The following is a 15,715-nucleotide window of genomic DNA, read 5'->3' as shown; positions in this document are numbered from 1 at the left end:
TGAACCAGGTTATGCTGCTGCTAGCGTGGCAGACTTAGTAACCAAACTGAGCTGGGAAGGAACGATGAGCTACATGCGTTTAACTGCTGTGGCAGTGGTCGTATTTTAACTATGGCGTGGTACAGTGTTATTAGGATAATGCAACCTGAACCATAAAAATGAAAAACAATGAAGGAAATTGAAGAAATACTCTAAAAGCATTAATTATCCAAATGAGGTGTCATTTTTTGGAATAGGCTTTATGATGTATAGTTCCTTAAAGAAGCTTTGGCTTCCATGTCTTGAATCTCCTTTGTTATTTGCAATTTGGGAGTTATGAAGGGTAAAATAAAATATTTGAGCTTTGTGTCTTTGAGCTGCTGTGGTCACTTTCATTTCCAGGCAGTATCACAAGAAGATCTTTAAAATTGTCTGGATTTAGAATGTTTTTTTAATTGAAGGAATTAAACTTTATTTTGCAAGGCTAGTAGCTAGTGTAAGGTGGAGCGGTGTCCTTGCCATATATGGAACATTTGTTAACAATGTTTTTTATCACAATGCTTTAAGTATGTTATTACAAACTTTATATGAATAATATTTTTGTGCAAGTTACAGCACACAAGATGTGCATTATAAACGGGCACGTCTTTGGCTCAATGACCTAAGTGACTTGACAAGTGGGATTTTTATATTTGTCCAAACAAATGTATTCATACCGTCAAAATTTTCCAAAAGTGATTTCTTTAGAATGGTGAGGGAGGTTGATAAGGGAAAAGTGATTCTGTATGATCTCGTTGTGATGGAAAGAATTAATAATCTCTTCCCATTTTTTTCAAGGCACCTGTGTGTTTTGAGTATATTTTAATTTAAGATGGAAAAAGTGCTGCTTTATGATCTTAAAGGGACTTATCTTTGGTGATGTGTTGAAAAACATTAGTGCTTAACATCGTGTTTTCAACTCGTATAGTTCCACGTAGTTAAAAAAAAGTAGGCTATTGGTCAATGTTAGTTCATTCATGAGGTAGCAAAGAATCAGCTCCTGCAGACATTCTGCACTGTGATTAGTTTGTCTTTCAGCTCCAGATAAGCTGCAGAAAAATACCAAATAGCTAAATCAACAACTTTTTGCAGTTACGGTTTCAGAGGTGGATGTGTGATCAGTGCTGGCTGATCTGCTAGCATCTACGGATGCTATTTAGGCTTCAGAGTATGCAGAAGAGTAGGATAGGATGAAACATCATCTCACTTTCAGAAGGATGTCGTACATAAAGCAGTGGGTTACTCTCTGGTTGCTAATTCCTTTCTCCATTATCTGTCAAAGAGTCTATTTTATTATATCAAAGTGGATGCCTAACTTTTGCACGATTACCATTAGGTGAGCTGGATCTTACTCCCTTCCCCCATGTGATGAAATCAACTGCTAGATGAAACTGGAGCTGGTAACAAATGAACCATTAACATTATCAGCGAGTTGCATCATCAGTGTATTATAATGCTGTCATGCTTGGAAAGAAACAGCGCCTTTCCTCAAAAGAAACTCATTGCACGTGAAATCAGTGCCACTCTGCTGAAATCAGTGGATTTGTGCTGATTTTATGTGGGCTGAGTATCTGGCCTGTGTTCTGGAGCTAGTGTGGAGGACATCTCGTGCTTACCTTTTACTTTATTAGGGTCTCAAAAACACACTGCACTGCCATATGTTTGTGACAGTCGCTTTTTAGAATTGGCATTTATTAATTGCTCATGAAGCACATAAAAGCTTTGATAATTGATTGTTTGACCCAGAAAAAACTAAATGAAAATACAAAGCAGTTTTTGCCATCTGAGTGCTGGCAGGAAACCAAATTGTTAAGCTTCAATATATACTTCAAATAAACCTTGACATACTACTATGAAATGTATAGAGGTACGTTTCACTAATACTGTATTGGCATAACAGAGGGCAAAGTTCTGCTCTCCATTAAATGGATTTCAATTTCCTGATACCATTAATGCGAAAGGAGAATTTGGCCTCCGTCTTCTTAAGCCACCCTGTCTTTATTGATAAGCTGCTGCTTGTCTTGGTCCACTGCTCTGGCTGGATTTGAGGCTGGAGACGGCAACAGGGAAGCTTTGCTGAGCATCAAGCAGTCTAGTAGGTCAGTGCTGTTTAGTCAATCCACATTTACTAGCGTCAGGAAATACGATGAATTTCACTGACAGAAATGAAACCATCAGGTTCTTTAAACAGAGTGGTTCCTTTCTCGAGTTCAAGAAAAAGTTTAAACCACTGGCTAAAATTATGTGCCAATTATGTATAAACTTCTTTACCGCGAGAATAAAGGAAGCCATAATTCTGTAGACTTAAGTTTTATTGAGTTCGTCTGTTTTCATTTATAAATAGCATGTAAGAGAAAAAAAATCTGTGCTGAACAGTGAAATAATGCGACTTCTATACACTTGCAGTGAAACAAGAACCCATGGTTTCTTTCTCTGCCAGGCTGAAAGAAGACTCAGAAAAGGCAAATCTCCTTTAAGAATGTCAGTCTTGGGTGATGTAGTTGTTAATGTTGATCTTGAATATCACAGTTAATAATCAGCCTGCTGATGTTTAATAGCATATTCCAGCTCCTTCTGGAAAGAGGAAATTTGGAAAGAAGACAATTATTTTAACAATTCTTCAGAGAAGAATTTAGACCAAGCCTATAAAACTCCATATTTGGGGCACAGTTTTTTTTTTAATTGCCACAGAAATTCCTGAGGATCTAATTTCATTATTTAGAATGTTTAAACTTGTCCTTTTGTGTGGAGCCTTTTAAAATTAAATACAACTTAAATCTAAAAAACAGGGAGACATGGGGTATTTAGTTCATAGAAAAGTACTTAAGATGGGACAATAAAGCAAGAAATCTAGAAAGTACTGTGGATAAAATTCTGCTGTTTCATCTAGCTTGGACACTGGAAAAGGAGAATATTTCTGACTGGAAAAGAGAAATTTTTTATTTAAAATAGACTTGTTGATATTAACTTGTTGAGAATGATAAATATATATACACTGTTAACTCTCACTTCTATTTGCTACTCAACAGTAATCTCGCATTACATCAAAGTCTTAGAATTAATCACCGGAATAAATCATAATTAGGGTAGCAAGTGGTGCAAACAAGAATGAAGTATTTAGTATACCTGTCACTAATGAAGAATTAATTTCTCTAAAGTATATTAATCTAACTGTGAACATATAGCTTGCTGTAAGGAATTTATGGCATGTGGGTGTACAGAGTACAGGATGACTATGTTCTGAAGTATCCCCTCCGATCCCTGTAGTAGTAATTAGGACCGTAATGACAGCCTTGTGGTATTTTCCTTGCATCATTAACATGAAGTGATTAGTTAAGTAGTCTCGTACCAGAGCCACACCGAAGGGATGGCGTTAGCTTAAAAAGGAGTTTTCCTCATGTAAACCTGTGATTGAAATACTGCTTTTGTGTGTGTGTATAGATACAAGTACGTTAATTACATAGAATCTGCAACAATCTATTACTGACCTAAACATCGGAAGTAAACAGCATTCATTTCAAAAAAAGATGTGATGCATCATCTCCCCGTAAAGTCCCCAAACATCCCCCCTGCTAGGCCCAGATTTCAGTAAATTTCCTTGAAATCATAGTATTTGAGTAGTAGCTAAAAAGCACTTTTTAGCTGCAGTATTTTCAAATCTTTATTGGGAGAGAGTCTGAGCTGTAGTGAACACCTCTGAAGACGGAAAGTATCTTCCAGGACGGGTCTGTTGTCTGTGGTAATTTCAGCCTGAACAGTGGGCATCATCTGTTTGACAGCAAGTGCTGTATTTCGTAGCCGTGTGGTGCAGAGGGAATGGCAAGTGTCCAGTGGTGTTCTTGTGGGTTTAGGATATCTATATTTCTCTTGATTTTGCCCCCAAACTTGTTATCTTAGCACAGTTCCTCAACAGAAAACTTAAATCACTTTTTTTGACACCACTATTATGTTGCAATTTAAAACTTTATTCAGAGTAAGAAGCAGTAAAATGTCTGTGGAATCAGCTGGGGTGTTGGGGAGGGACGGACAGGCACCTGTTTCCAGCCAAAATACGGATGTGTTTTACCACTTAACATTAACTCTCAGCTAAACATGTGTGGACTGAGGAGTCTTCCTGAATATTGTTTACATACATGTCCAAGTGAGTAAATGTGATTACAGCACAGGAAGCGTTACTCCTGTGTCAGTGGCACCAGCAGGCGATGGGGTGGCACAAGCTGTGAGAACCCTTGGCAGGCTTTCAGCTTGTCCGTGGTGTCACGTCTTCACAGAGGTGCCCACCAGAACTCCTGGAAAGCCTGCCCTTCCTCCCACGTGGGGAAATATGTGAAAAGCAGACAAACAAAGCCCGTGGAGAATCTTGGGACGCAAACTTGTGAAATTGCAGCCTGGGAAGAAAGTAAAGAGTCAGCTAAGATCAGACCCAATCCTGAGCAAAAGGCCAAATAACCTTGTTAGGGAAAAGCGATTTCAAAGAAACACATGACTTTCTCATGGTTTTGTCTTTGTAGCAGAAATACTGTAGGGATGCTAAATCCTGGCTTCCCCCTCAGGCCAAATACAAGCCGTGCTGCTCAGGGAGAGCTCCCAGAAGACAATCAGGATGTATTACTTTCTTGGATTGCCTTTCACTGATTTAAGAGATCCAGATTACCTAACCCGTATTTGCGGTATAGATCTGTTTGCTTCTCAGAATCGTACTTCTAACGGCTGTCCTAAACTACATGTACCTGTTCTGCACCCAGAAGGCATCTGGCAGCAAGAATCTAGACAGAGAGAGGGCTACTCCAGTTATTTCATAGAATTGTGGACTGGTTTGGGTGGGAAGGGACCCTTACAGCTCACCCAGCCCCCTGCAGGGAGCAGGGACATCTGCACCCAGAGCAGGGTGCTCAGAGCCCCAAGGTCCAACCTGACCTGGGATGGATCTAGGGATGGGGCTTTTCCCACCCACCTCTCTGGGCAACCTGGGCCAGGGTCTCACCACCCTCAGAGTAAAAAACTTCTTCCTTTTATCTAGTCAAAATTTCCCCTCTTAGTTTAAAACCCCCTGTCCTGTCCCAATAGCCCCTGCTGAAAAGATCGTCCCTGTCTTTCTTACTGGCATTGGAAAGCTGCAGTAAGTTCTCCCCAGAGCCTTTGTTTCTCCAGGCTGAACAACCCTGACACCTGCAGCCTATTTCTCCTTTTTCCTTACCTTGTCACCAGCAGGTGGGACCTAGAGGAAATACTGGAGTCATTCTCTGCAGCCTTGAACACCCGAGAGCTCCTTGGCAAAGGTGAGCCATCTGTTTACTACAGAAAATAATTTTAATGGCTGTTGTTGAGCACCAGAGTACCAGTGAACAGCTTCTAAAGGTCAGCGTGACTGCCTGTATTTCACTGCCGTGGGAAATCCCTCAGGCCATAACTTAACCTCTGTGCCCCTCCATACACATATGTAAGTTCTGTATCGTATTACAAATGTCTCCTCTACTTTGTATTTCCCCAAACAGTCTTTGTGACTCGTAAACTGTGTTTCTTTAAAACCGTGGCCTGTGCAATTCTCTGTGGAGACAGAGGGAAGGAAAGCCATTGCAGTGGGTTGTTTCCAGAGTGCTTGTTTCTACAGGGGTGCTCAAGAAAGTGAGAGTGAATTTATTTAATAGTGAAAAATGAAGCACGTGAGCCAAAACTGGCTGGATGTCCTTGTGGGGAGCTTCCTCCTGGAATTAGGATGATAGTAGAGCGTGGGACCACGGTGCTAAAAAAACTCCTCTCACAAGGTGTGGCAAGTGTGATTTGATGCGTTTGTCTTTGAACCTTTCTGTTTAATCAGTGAAACTTCGCTGCATGAACCCAGATGCACATGGCTGATCCAGTCAGTGGATCGCTGTTCCGCTTCTGTGGCGGGAACGTGAGGTTTATTTGAGACTTGCTTTCATCGTGTGGGCACAATAGGAAGATTTTTTATTGTAATGAAAAAATGTCATACTTTTGCTCCAAAAGTGGAAGCAGCGTGTGAGGACAGTCACGCTGCTCCCACAGCCGCTGTTAAATGTCCACGGGACTCTGTGGTGCTGCGCAGGTTTCCCGGCTTAGGGTTCTGCAACCCCAGCATCATTGTACATTGTGAAACTACTGTAGGAAAGTTTGGACTCCTGGTAAATGAATTCTCATTCATGAGAAACTATCCTAGAAACTTTCCAGGAAATAGAACGTGTTAAATGGTGGTGTTTGGTTTTTTTTTTTTCAAATGCCACCGAATCAATAACCAGTGCCGTAAGGAAACGCGGCTACTCAAACACAAATGTCACCTTCAAAGGATGCATTACAGATTTTTTTTAACTGTGCTATCCCATTTTTACTTAGTGAAAAAATAGTTCTACCAGAATATGTATGATTTTCTGCTTTATGTTCTAAAGCAGAATTAGTAAGGCTGGAGAGAGAACATGAAACAGGGAGTTGCTGGTTTTTTTCTAAAATTTGGTATAGCAGGCCAAATATACAATAAAAATTAATTTTAATAATTTTGTCTTGATGCATTTGTTTCTTCATCCATGGTAACTTTTTAAATTCCTGATTTAGGGTAGCCAAAACTCTATGAAGGTATAACCTCCTTAATAGAGTTTTTGGGAAATAGGCATATTGGACTGCAGGAAAACTGAAATAAGCAATAGATACATTAAAAGATGGTTTATTTTGGGGTTTTTTTGTTCATCTCATACTTATTCTGCTAGTTTTTAAACACCAGCTCTAAAATCTTATCATAAAATTAATATTTAAGTCTATTTATCAAACTTGGGGTTTTAGTGATAAATTTGATTTGGGTAGTACAGAGAAGATCTGATCTCTGCCGGATGGGTGTGTTCCTCTGAAAGAGAGCGCTCCACCGCTTCCGAATTTGCAGCTTTCTCCGTCTTTGTGCATGCAATGAAAAGCTCGTAGCAGACTGCAGAACTAGGTAATTTTGCAGTGCCCAGACGATGAGATCGTATCAGGACCTGATAATCCACGCTGTCAAGATTGTAGATACCAACAGTAGCTGTATTTTCCTGTGAAAGACTGGAAGGGGCACTGTATTCACAAAAGCATCTGTGGTATTTTTAAGATGACTGGGGTTCATTTCAGATGAACCGTATTCTGTTTAATACTATTGATGATTTCTGTTCCTGACATTCTTGGGCAGTATTAATTTTTAAGAAAATCAATCACACGTCCTGTGCAGGCTGCAGGAAAATGTTTCTGGTGTCTTCATCACCAAACAATGGATAAAAGTGTAAACGTAATCACATTATTTCCCTCCCACCGTTCTTGAAAAGAGGAGGTAGGGTGAACTTTATTTGAGATGCACAATATGATTCTTGAAGAACTTGCAGTCATTTTAAGATTTAATTAAAACCAATCTGAATCTGCAGAATTTTTTCCCGTTGCGCTCATGTAGTTGTTAGCAAAGATGAATCCATTTGAAAAAAATCCTTTCTGCAGCAGCCTTTGCTATGCAAGGGGAAAGCTTCTGTCCCCTTCCCGGTAAGAAACAATAGCTGAGGTGATTAGTATTCGCTGTGTGCATTAGGTTGCTGCTGAATGTTTCTCCCTTGTCCTTTCTGTGTGGTTGTAGCGTCCCTCTCGATTTTCTGTATGATGTTCATTCTTGTCTGAGTGCGGGAAGAACCAATTATTGTCATAGCATTTCGGTGAGGTGACATTGGGTATCGAGGTGAATTAGTCATTTAGGAAACACCTGGGATAGATGGGTGAGGGCTTGCCTGCTCGGGCATCTCATGCCTCCAGCTTACAGCCAGCCTGGCCACCTTTTCTTATGCCTGTGATCTTTGGGAAGCCTGGATATAACCGAAGGCTTTCATAGGTATTCCGGACAGATCCGTGTAATGCCGATTTTTAAGATAGCTGTGTCTTTGTGTTCTCTGTTCAAATAACCAAATATAATTGAATTTTTCTAAGGACTTAGCCACGGAGATGCTGATGGATTCATTAGGACTAGTGCTCTTTCACAGTTTTGATTTGTAAACTACGACACTTTTTCCAAAACAACTGCAGAACTGTAATGAAAATTTGTTTTTTCAAGGTCTTTAGAAGTGGAGCATTGATTAGAAGTTTAAGACATCTATGTTCCAGTATTGTTAATCGTCCTTCTTAAAGCAACAATTAATAGAATTACCATAACAGTCTTCATTTGTAAGCCTTACACTTTTCTTACATTTTTTGCTTTTTGTTCTTTTTGTCATTGTGTTGACCATTATGGTCTTCTCTTCACGTCTTCCTCTCCATTATGTCTCCTGGTCACAAATTACATAAATATCTTTTCCTAAGATCATTTTTTCCCCTGTCTCTCTGACCATCTCTATTCTTCTGTCTCTTGCCATATCACTTCCAGTCTCTTGGTCCTCAGTTGTCAAGAATCCCATTGCTTTGCTGCCTTCCTTCGGGCTGCTGTCGCTTTCTGGTGCACGCTCTTCTAGTCCGTACAGTCCTCCTCAAGTCGTATTTTCTTTCAGTGTGTTTAATGCTCCAGGATTGAAACAATCCTTCGAGAAGGCTTTTTTCCAAATTCCTTCTAAAGCTTCTCTTCAGGAACAGGAGAACATCTTTTCATTAACTTATTCTCTGTGCATTTTCTTATGTCTCATGGGTGACGTGCTTTTTGGCAAAGGGATGCCAGTTAATGGTGCCTCAATTACTGATCGTGTTGTTAGCTCTCGGGTGTGTATCTTGCAAAATCTGATGCTTCAGCAAGGCCTTCAGCTCTTGAACACAACAGATTTGAAAAATATGACAACTTCCACATGAAACTCATTTTTTTCCCTGGAAATTAATGGTTGCAGAAAAATTTGCGTTTAAAAGCTCAGGAATGAGAAAGCAGAAGCAAACCATCTTATTTTTAAAGTTAATGTCATTAATTATGAAGCCTGAGTCATTGTTTTGGATTTTGGGGGTTTGGAAAACTGTGTTTTGTCCAGATTGCTTATAGAGAGGTGATAAGTAGTTAAACTGTGCGTTTTTGTTGGGTTCATATGCAAGTGAGGTGTGTTTCAGAAAGCTGCCTCTCTGTCAAACTGAAGTTATGTGTTACCAGTACAGAGGTACCGGGATGACCTTCGCTGGTTTTGATATGCAGGTGGTCAGACTAGATCTAGTGTTCTGTTCTGGCTTCAGCCCCTAGGAAGTGGAGTTCATGATTGTAGAGAAGCTTTTGCTGCTGAGTGGCAGGGTTTTATTTTTGTTACTCAATCATGAAGATGAGTCTTTGCATTTTCCTTTTTTTTTTTTTTGCACCTTAATCTTTCTCAGGAGTTTTGGCTTTACTTGTGTGATTGCAAATATTTTGTTACATCAGTTTCAAGGGGAAGAGGGAGGTGCAGAGGACAAATGTTAGTATTTGTATTTATTTTTACATAGGCAACACAAGTTTTGTCTGTAGGCTTTAACCGAGTTGTCCCATTTGTGGTGTAAAGGAGGGATGGATCCTCTGTATTGCACACCTGTGAAGAGGAGACACTTTTCCAGCCCCACGCTGGCTGTAGGTGTTTTATTTCTTTGAAAAATCTCATCTGATTGTCTGTGCCAGATACATTGCTGTCTTGGTCTGTGTGTGACCAGCCATATCCGAGCAGTCCACAGGCTCTAGTAAATTAACATCTCTGGTGTTGTAGCAAAAGAGTTCGGAAACTCTTGAAATTTTCCTCTGAAGATTTCTCTCTGGAAGGATTAGCTAGAGCAGTTTCTCTCAGTAATCACGTCACCTTTGAACATGAAAAAGCAATTATGTTCATTCAAAGATTTATCACATAAAACATTTTGCTGCATTAAAATCTTAATTTGAGTGAATATTCAGCTCGTGATACGAAGGACTGTAATTCACAATCTAATTTAGAAAACGAGAAATTATGCTGCAATAAAGTGTGCTTTATTCACAAGATGTTTTAAGCTTATAGTGTTTTTTATGAATATATATCCTCTGAAGTCTGTACAGATAACCCTTTTTTAACCTCTAAATATAGTACAACGGTAACACAGAGCATTTCATCTAGGGTACAAGTAATCTAGCAACAAAAATGCCTGTGTTACAAGGTTTGAGTTCAAATGTTCAAGGGTAGAATTGGCTGTAATGGTATATCTGTGAAAAAAATAAGCCTGTGGTGAAGTTGGAACCCCAGTGCCAAAGCACAACATATAATTGGGCCTAATTTTTTCCATATGTATCAACAAAAACAGTCTTTGCTTCCATGAGAGATGAAAGCTTCCCTTTCTGTCATATTTTTATTTTGTATATAATTCCTAACTCTTTATAATTTCATAGGCTGTTTAAAAAAACATGCCTAGATTTAGGGAGAGATGAGCTGTCACCCTGGATTTCAGTTTGTATTTCTAATAGAAAAGCCTTTTTTGGTGGGGAAGGGAAAACACGGCTATTTCCCCTCCCCTGCCAAAAGGGCTACTATGTTAAAACCCTTGTACAGTGCCTGTGAGCTATCCAAGTTGGCGTGGAACAATCCATTTGTGAATTGATTTAAATACCTCATTTAAAATAAATAATCTAGTGGAATTAGTGTCATAAATCTTCATAGAATAAGCTTACTATTTATATAGGATTGAAGAAGTGTTAAATACATTTCGGTTCTGTCGACAATGTGTGGTGGTGTTTTTCCCTCCGCTCAGTTTTATGCGAAGTCTCAAATACAGGATGCGTATTTTCTTCTGCATTTGTTCTGTTGTTTAATGTGGTACCTTTCCAAATAATCTTTCTTCCTCCCGTCTGTAAATTCAGCTCATGTATATCTGAATTCTGTACAAGACTGATAGTATGAGTTTGATTTCTTGGTTTAGTTTACATTGTGTAAATTCATTGTTCCCAGGATAGTTAGGTGCTGCATTTTTGCTCCTATAGAAAGTTAAAGGTTTACACGTTTAGTAAAGGATTAGGAAAAGCTTTGGTATCTATTCCTGACACGCGTTCCCGATGACATTGGTGCAACGCCTGCTAGATCCAGGTGCTGTGCCAAGCGTGCAGGTAATCTCTTGCCACATGGCTGCTCTCCCTGTTTGCCTGGTGGCAGCCACTGAGGCTCCAAGGGTTTGACTGCGTTCAGAACATGGTTAGTGAGGGCTCTGCATGCTGCTGAAACAGGCGCTTTGTGTCTTCTGAGGAAAAAAGGTGGGCTTCATGGAAGTGTCTCGCAGCACGCCAGCAGTACCTTGCTGGTTTATTAGTTCACCCCACTTCAACTCTCGTTACATCTAGAATTTTCTTTGTAATTTATCCCTTCACTAACTGATTCTGTGGAAGTGAAGGGTTTCTTATTTTTTTTCCTGGCCTGACATCTATACAGAGTTTAAAGCATTTCATTCTAGACATGGTTATTTCGCTAGGGGCAGAGTTGAGGGTTGCAGTGGAAGCCGATGTTGCTGAAGTGACTTTTGAGTTCCCCGTATTGCTGGCTGAGCAGAGCTTACTTGAATGTGGACGTGAGCTAAAGCCATCTTCTAAGTTACTCTGTGTGGGCTGTGTCCTACGAAGATACTGCACATAGTGCAGCATGTGTTTCCCAAATTACTTTTTTTGTTAGTTTTCTGTTTGTTAGGGGGAAAAAACAAAAACCCAAACAAGCAGGCACTGAAGAGGAAGAACATTCCTCCGCTTCCGATGGAGCTAGAAAATATCTAACTAAAATCAAGGCGGGCATGTGTCGGTTACGGTAACCTCTTTCTGTGGATCCCCACTGACGGATTTTTGTAGAAGCAGCCTTACACACTTTTGCATTTCAGGTTTGAGAGACTCCAGAAAAAGCAGCCAGCTCAGAAGAGTTAAGCAAAGCAAACTTTCCTGCCTTGTTCTTATTTCGGGTCATCCAGAGAAACATTCTCTCGGACACTACGTGACCGCAGAAATCCTTTTGGATTTCTTCAAGGCTTAATGCAGGTCTGCTGCCTTAAAAACAGGAGCTGCTACTCATGGTGTTCATATCCTGCAGGTACCAACCTTCCTTCTTCGGTACTCTGCTCCTGTCACTTGATTTTTCTTTAAGCCTTGAGCTGGTCCTCCTTACCTTTACTGCATCCTTTCCCATAGGTACCGTGCAGACCTCAAATCCCCTGTTCTTCCGGGTACGGGGGTGTCCGAAGTGAGGAGGCTGGCCTCTACGCCCACTCCAGGCTCAGAGCAAACCTGCTACTGTCCTGTTACAGCACCCTGAAAAACCCCCTGCTGGTCCAGGAACCCTTCTGTTCCTCCCACTCAATAGTGTCTCATGAAATGTCCTGCAAACTAGATATCTCTCCTGTCACCTCCCTTGCTGACAGCCACTGGGATTATTTGCCTGCTCCATTTATTACCGTCTCCTGCCCGAGTCACTTGGGTTTGTCCTCTCACTTCACTGCTCTCACGCTGCCCTTTCAGACTCCCAGCTCTGCTTCTGAGATTCCTGCAGCAGTTCCTCTCTTGCTTGTCTTCCTGTGGTAGCTGCGTGTGTTTTATTCCAGCCTCTGCTTTGTAGACTCCATCATTTTGGACTTCTTTTATCTTCTCAAACAGGATTTCTTAAGCCAAAATTTTAGGAATGTAATTCTGACCCGGCTCAAATCAATTGGCTGAGGATTTTGCCATCTATCTCTTCGTGTAGGTTGTTTTTTCCATGCGTTTGAGCACTATTTGCATATATAATCGTTACATATGGCTCCGTCTCATAAAAGAAAAATAAGCTGAACTTACTCCAGTCTCTGTATAGTCAGATGATTGATATATGACCAGTATAGACTAACAAAAAGAACATTCTCCAGTGCGCATATTGCTTTGATTACTGAGGTTTTTAGAATGTCCAAACGTTGTACAAAATGAATAACAAACATCAGATGTTTGAAAAGTTAACTCAGTAGAAGTCAAGGAAATAATGCTTAGTAGCAACTTGTTACAAAGAGTTCATATTTTTCTATTAATGGAAAATGACACAAAGATACCCTTAGGCCAGCTCAGTATTTGTGTTAGTAAGTGACCAAAATTGTGTGTCAAAGCACTCGCACACGTACTAATCACTTGCATTTGTAACTGCTTCCTCCATCTTCCTGGCAAAATATCAGCGTTAGGAAATTGTGACTAATGGTGAGAAGAACAAACATTGAAACACTTATCTTAATAAGCACTATATCAGTACAATCTTTATAGGTGCCAAAGAAAAAATAAAGTACAGTTTGATGAACCTAAATAGGATAGAGTGTGAACGAAGCAGGCAGTTCCTTTGAAATGCAGGTGAAAGTGACCAAAAAAGCCCCTACGGAGTTCACTTTTATTACTTCTTATTTTTTATTGCATTTGTTAGGAACACGAACAGTGTGTGTACTCATTCCTTCAGCACAGAATCAGTTCTGTGCACGTACAGGCATGAGGAAAAGGCAAGTCTGCAGTGCTCATCTGTTTTGATTTTTGGATATTTTTACTCCTTTTAAAATCTAATATTTCTGGATAAAATTTACATCCTTTGTTCCCTTGTTTAAGAATAAGGGGGGAGGGGCCTGTTTTTGTTTTGAATAATTAGTGGTGGCGTCTGATTGTATAAGAATTGCTCTATTGTTTGGACAGTATGACAGCCTCTTGTGTTTTAAGGATTTTTTTTTTTCAGGCAAATGGCCTGATTGTATAAGAATTGCTCTATTGTTTGGACAGTATGACAGCCTCTTGTGTTTTAAGGATTTTTTTTTTCAGGCAAATGGCTTTTGAGAATGGCAGCATTTCAAGATTATGAAACTGCCGCTGATGGTAATGGTTCTGTGATAATTAAACTGTCCGCAGTCTCTTTTTTTTTTTCCTTTTTGTGAAACTGAGACAAGGGTAGTTGTGATTTCATCAAAGGCTTTGTTTGAGCTCTGGCAGCTGGCAAGGCAGAGCCCTCTGCTAGCAGACTGAGTACCATCCCGAAGACTTCTCACTATACGCTTCCTTCATCGGCTGCATATTCATCACATTTCATCTTTGCCCATCTCATAACAAGACTAGTCGACTTCTCGGTGTTCTTTGTTGACAGAATAGCCAATTTGTCCTCTTAGTAGTAATGTATTAAAACTGGCTTTTGGAGGCTTCTTAAGCTGAAGGTAGGGACCACATTCTCCTTGGGAGTTTAATTCTTTGCATGATGATTTGTGTAAGAAACTGCAGTCACCTAAATGTGCATCGATACTAAAAATATACTAAAGTTATAAAACATATTGAGTCCCTGAATTAAAAATATAAAAGCTTTTCTTCTCTTATCTTAAAGATAGGTACAGGTCATTCTTGGAGGAGACCTGCAAAAGCCTGTGTGTCCATCTTTACACAACTGTGTCATTCTCTTTAAGGCTTTAGGGCTGGTCAAGAATTTAAAGTTAAGGGTGATCGCAGGTTCTCATGGCTGGGGCAACGCTGAGGGATTTCCACAACCACTTTTGTGCATGTGATTGTGCCATGTGGGCAAGAGATTATCTGCTGTTTTCTGCAAAAGTATTCCGGTAAATTGAGTCTCTAGGGATTCAAGGGAGCAGAGCTATATAGCCTGGCGCATGACTTGGTTCAGCTCGGTGCTGATGTACTGTTGTTGAGATGATACATTTATTTACTGCTCAGTTGGTACCCCTGCAACAATAGGGTTGGATTTCTGAGCACTCGGAACTGCGTGAGATCAGCTCCTTCTACTGAGGATATTGCTCAGCTCTTACTCTGCCCTTTTTATACGGTTTTTAATTCAACATCATCTATTAACGCAGCCTAATTAAATCTCAAGATGGAGAGCCAATAGACAGAAGGTGAAATCCAATTTGAAACCTACGGTGTGATGCTTATAACACACCTGATAATGGGGGTAACTGGTGGACTATGACAGCTCTCTGTTAGACTAAATGTGCCGTTTGGTAGCTGTGTGGTCTCTGTGGGCTTGTAAGTGTTATGCTTGAGGTGGGATTCTGTTGCAGTTGGTACCACACCACTACTGCCCGTTCTTGGGTTTGGAAAGTGGTGGCCCTTCCTCCACAGCAGAGGAAACAAACTGAGTGTTGAGAGCTCAGAGGGGAAGACTGGCAATTCAAGGATGTGTTAAGGAAAGAAATGATCATTCAGTAGAAAGTAAATCTGGGTAAAATCTACTTCTAGTGAAGAAAAAGTTAAGAGGAGGACAGCATTTGTAGTCTGAGAAATGTTTTGAAGAATTTGGGTGAAAGGTAAAGCAGTTAAGGAAGATGAAGGGGATTAATACACAGAGAATAGTGTGATTCAGAGTTTGGGTAGCTGTGGGAGTCAGTAAACACTCAACAGAGCTTAACTGGTGAATTGTAAGATAGTTAAACAGAGAGGCTGAGAAAAAGTAGGAAGTTGACAAATACAGGCAAACAATGAGCAAGATGAGAAGGTCTTTAGGGCTATTTGATGTAAAGGTCTGAAGTGTCTGCAGGTACGGCACTGGACGGGTGGTACATATTTCTGAGTTAATTCTCACAACTCATCAGCTTGTGGCCCTTTACAGAAGTCCTTTAGTGTGGAGTTACGTGAGATGTCCGAGCTGGTCTAGGATCACTGTTTGCTAGAAAGAGGAGATTGTTTTCCCTTCTTCTTCCTCCTCCTGCCCCCCAGTTGGGGAGCCCACCTCCCTGCCTCTTTAGAGCGGCTGTCTTGCCTGTCTCTACACTGTGGCTGCAGTTGTATGATTATCTGAACTGTATTTAAGTTCAAAGTCCTGCT

General features: G+C 40.4%; 1 protein-coding gene across 1 annotated transcript in view; it reads left to right on the top strand.

The window, feature by feature from the left end:
- BBS9 (Bardet-Biedl syndrome 9) overlaps nucleotides 1–15,715 on the top strand; it is a 269,354-nt gene that overhangs the window by 227,272 nt on the left and 26,367 nt on the right. The window lies entirely within an intron of this gene.

The sequence above is a fragment of the Buceros rhinoceros genome, unplaced genomic scaffold, assembly GCF_000710305.1.
Source record: "Buceros rhinoceros silvestris isolate BGI_N320 unplaced genomic scaffold, ASM71030v1 scaffold2014, whole genome shotgun sequence".
Lineage (NCBI taxonomy): Eukaryota > Metazoa > Chordata > Aves > Bucerotiformes > Bucerotidae > Buceros > Buceros rhinoceros.
Note: the sequence above shows the minus strand (reverse complement) of the source record. Positions and strands in the feature narration are given on the sequence as shown.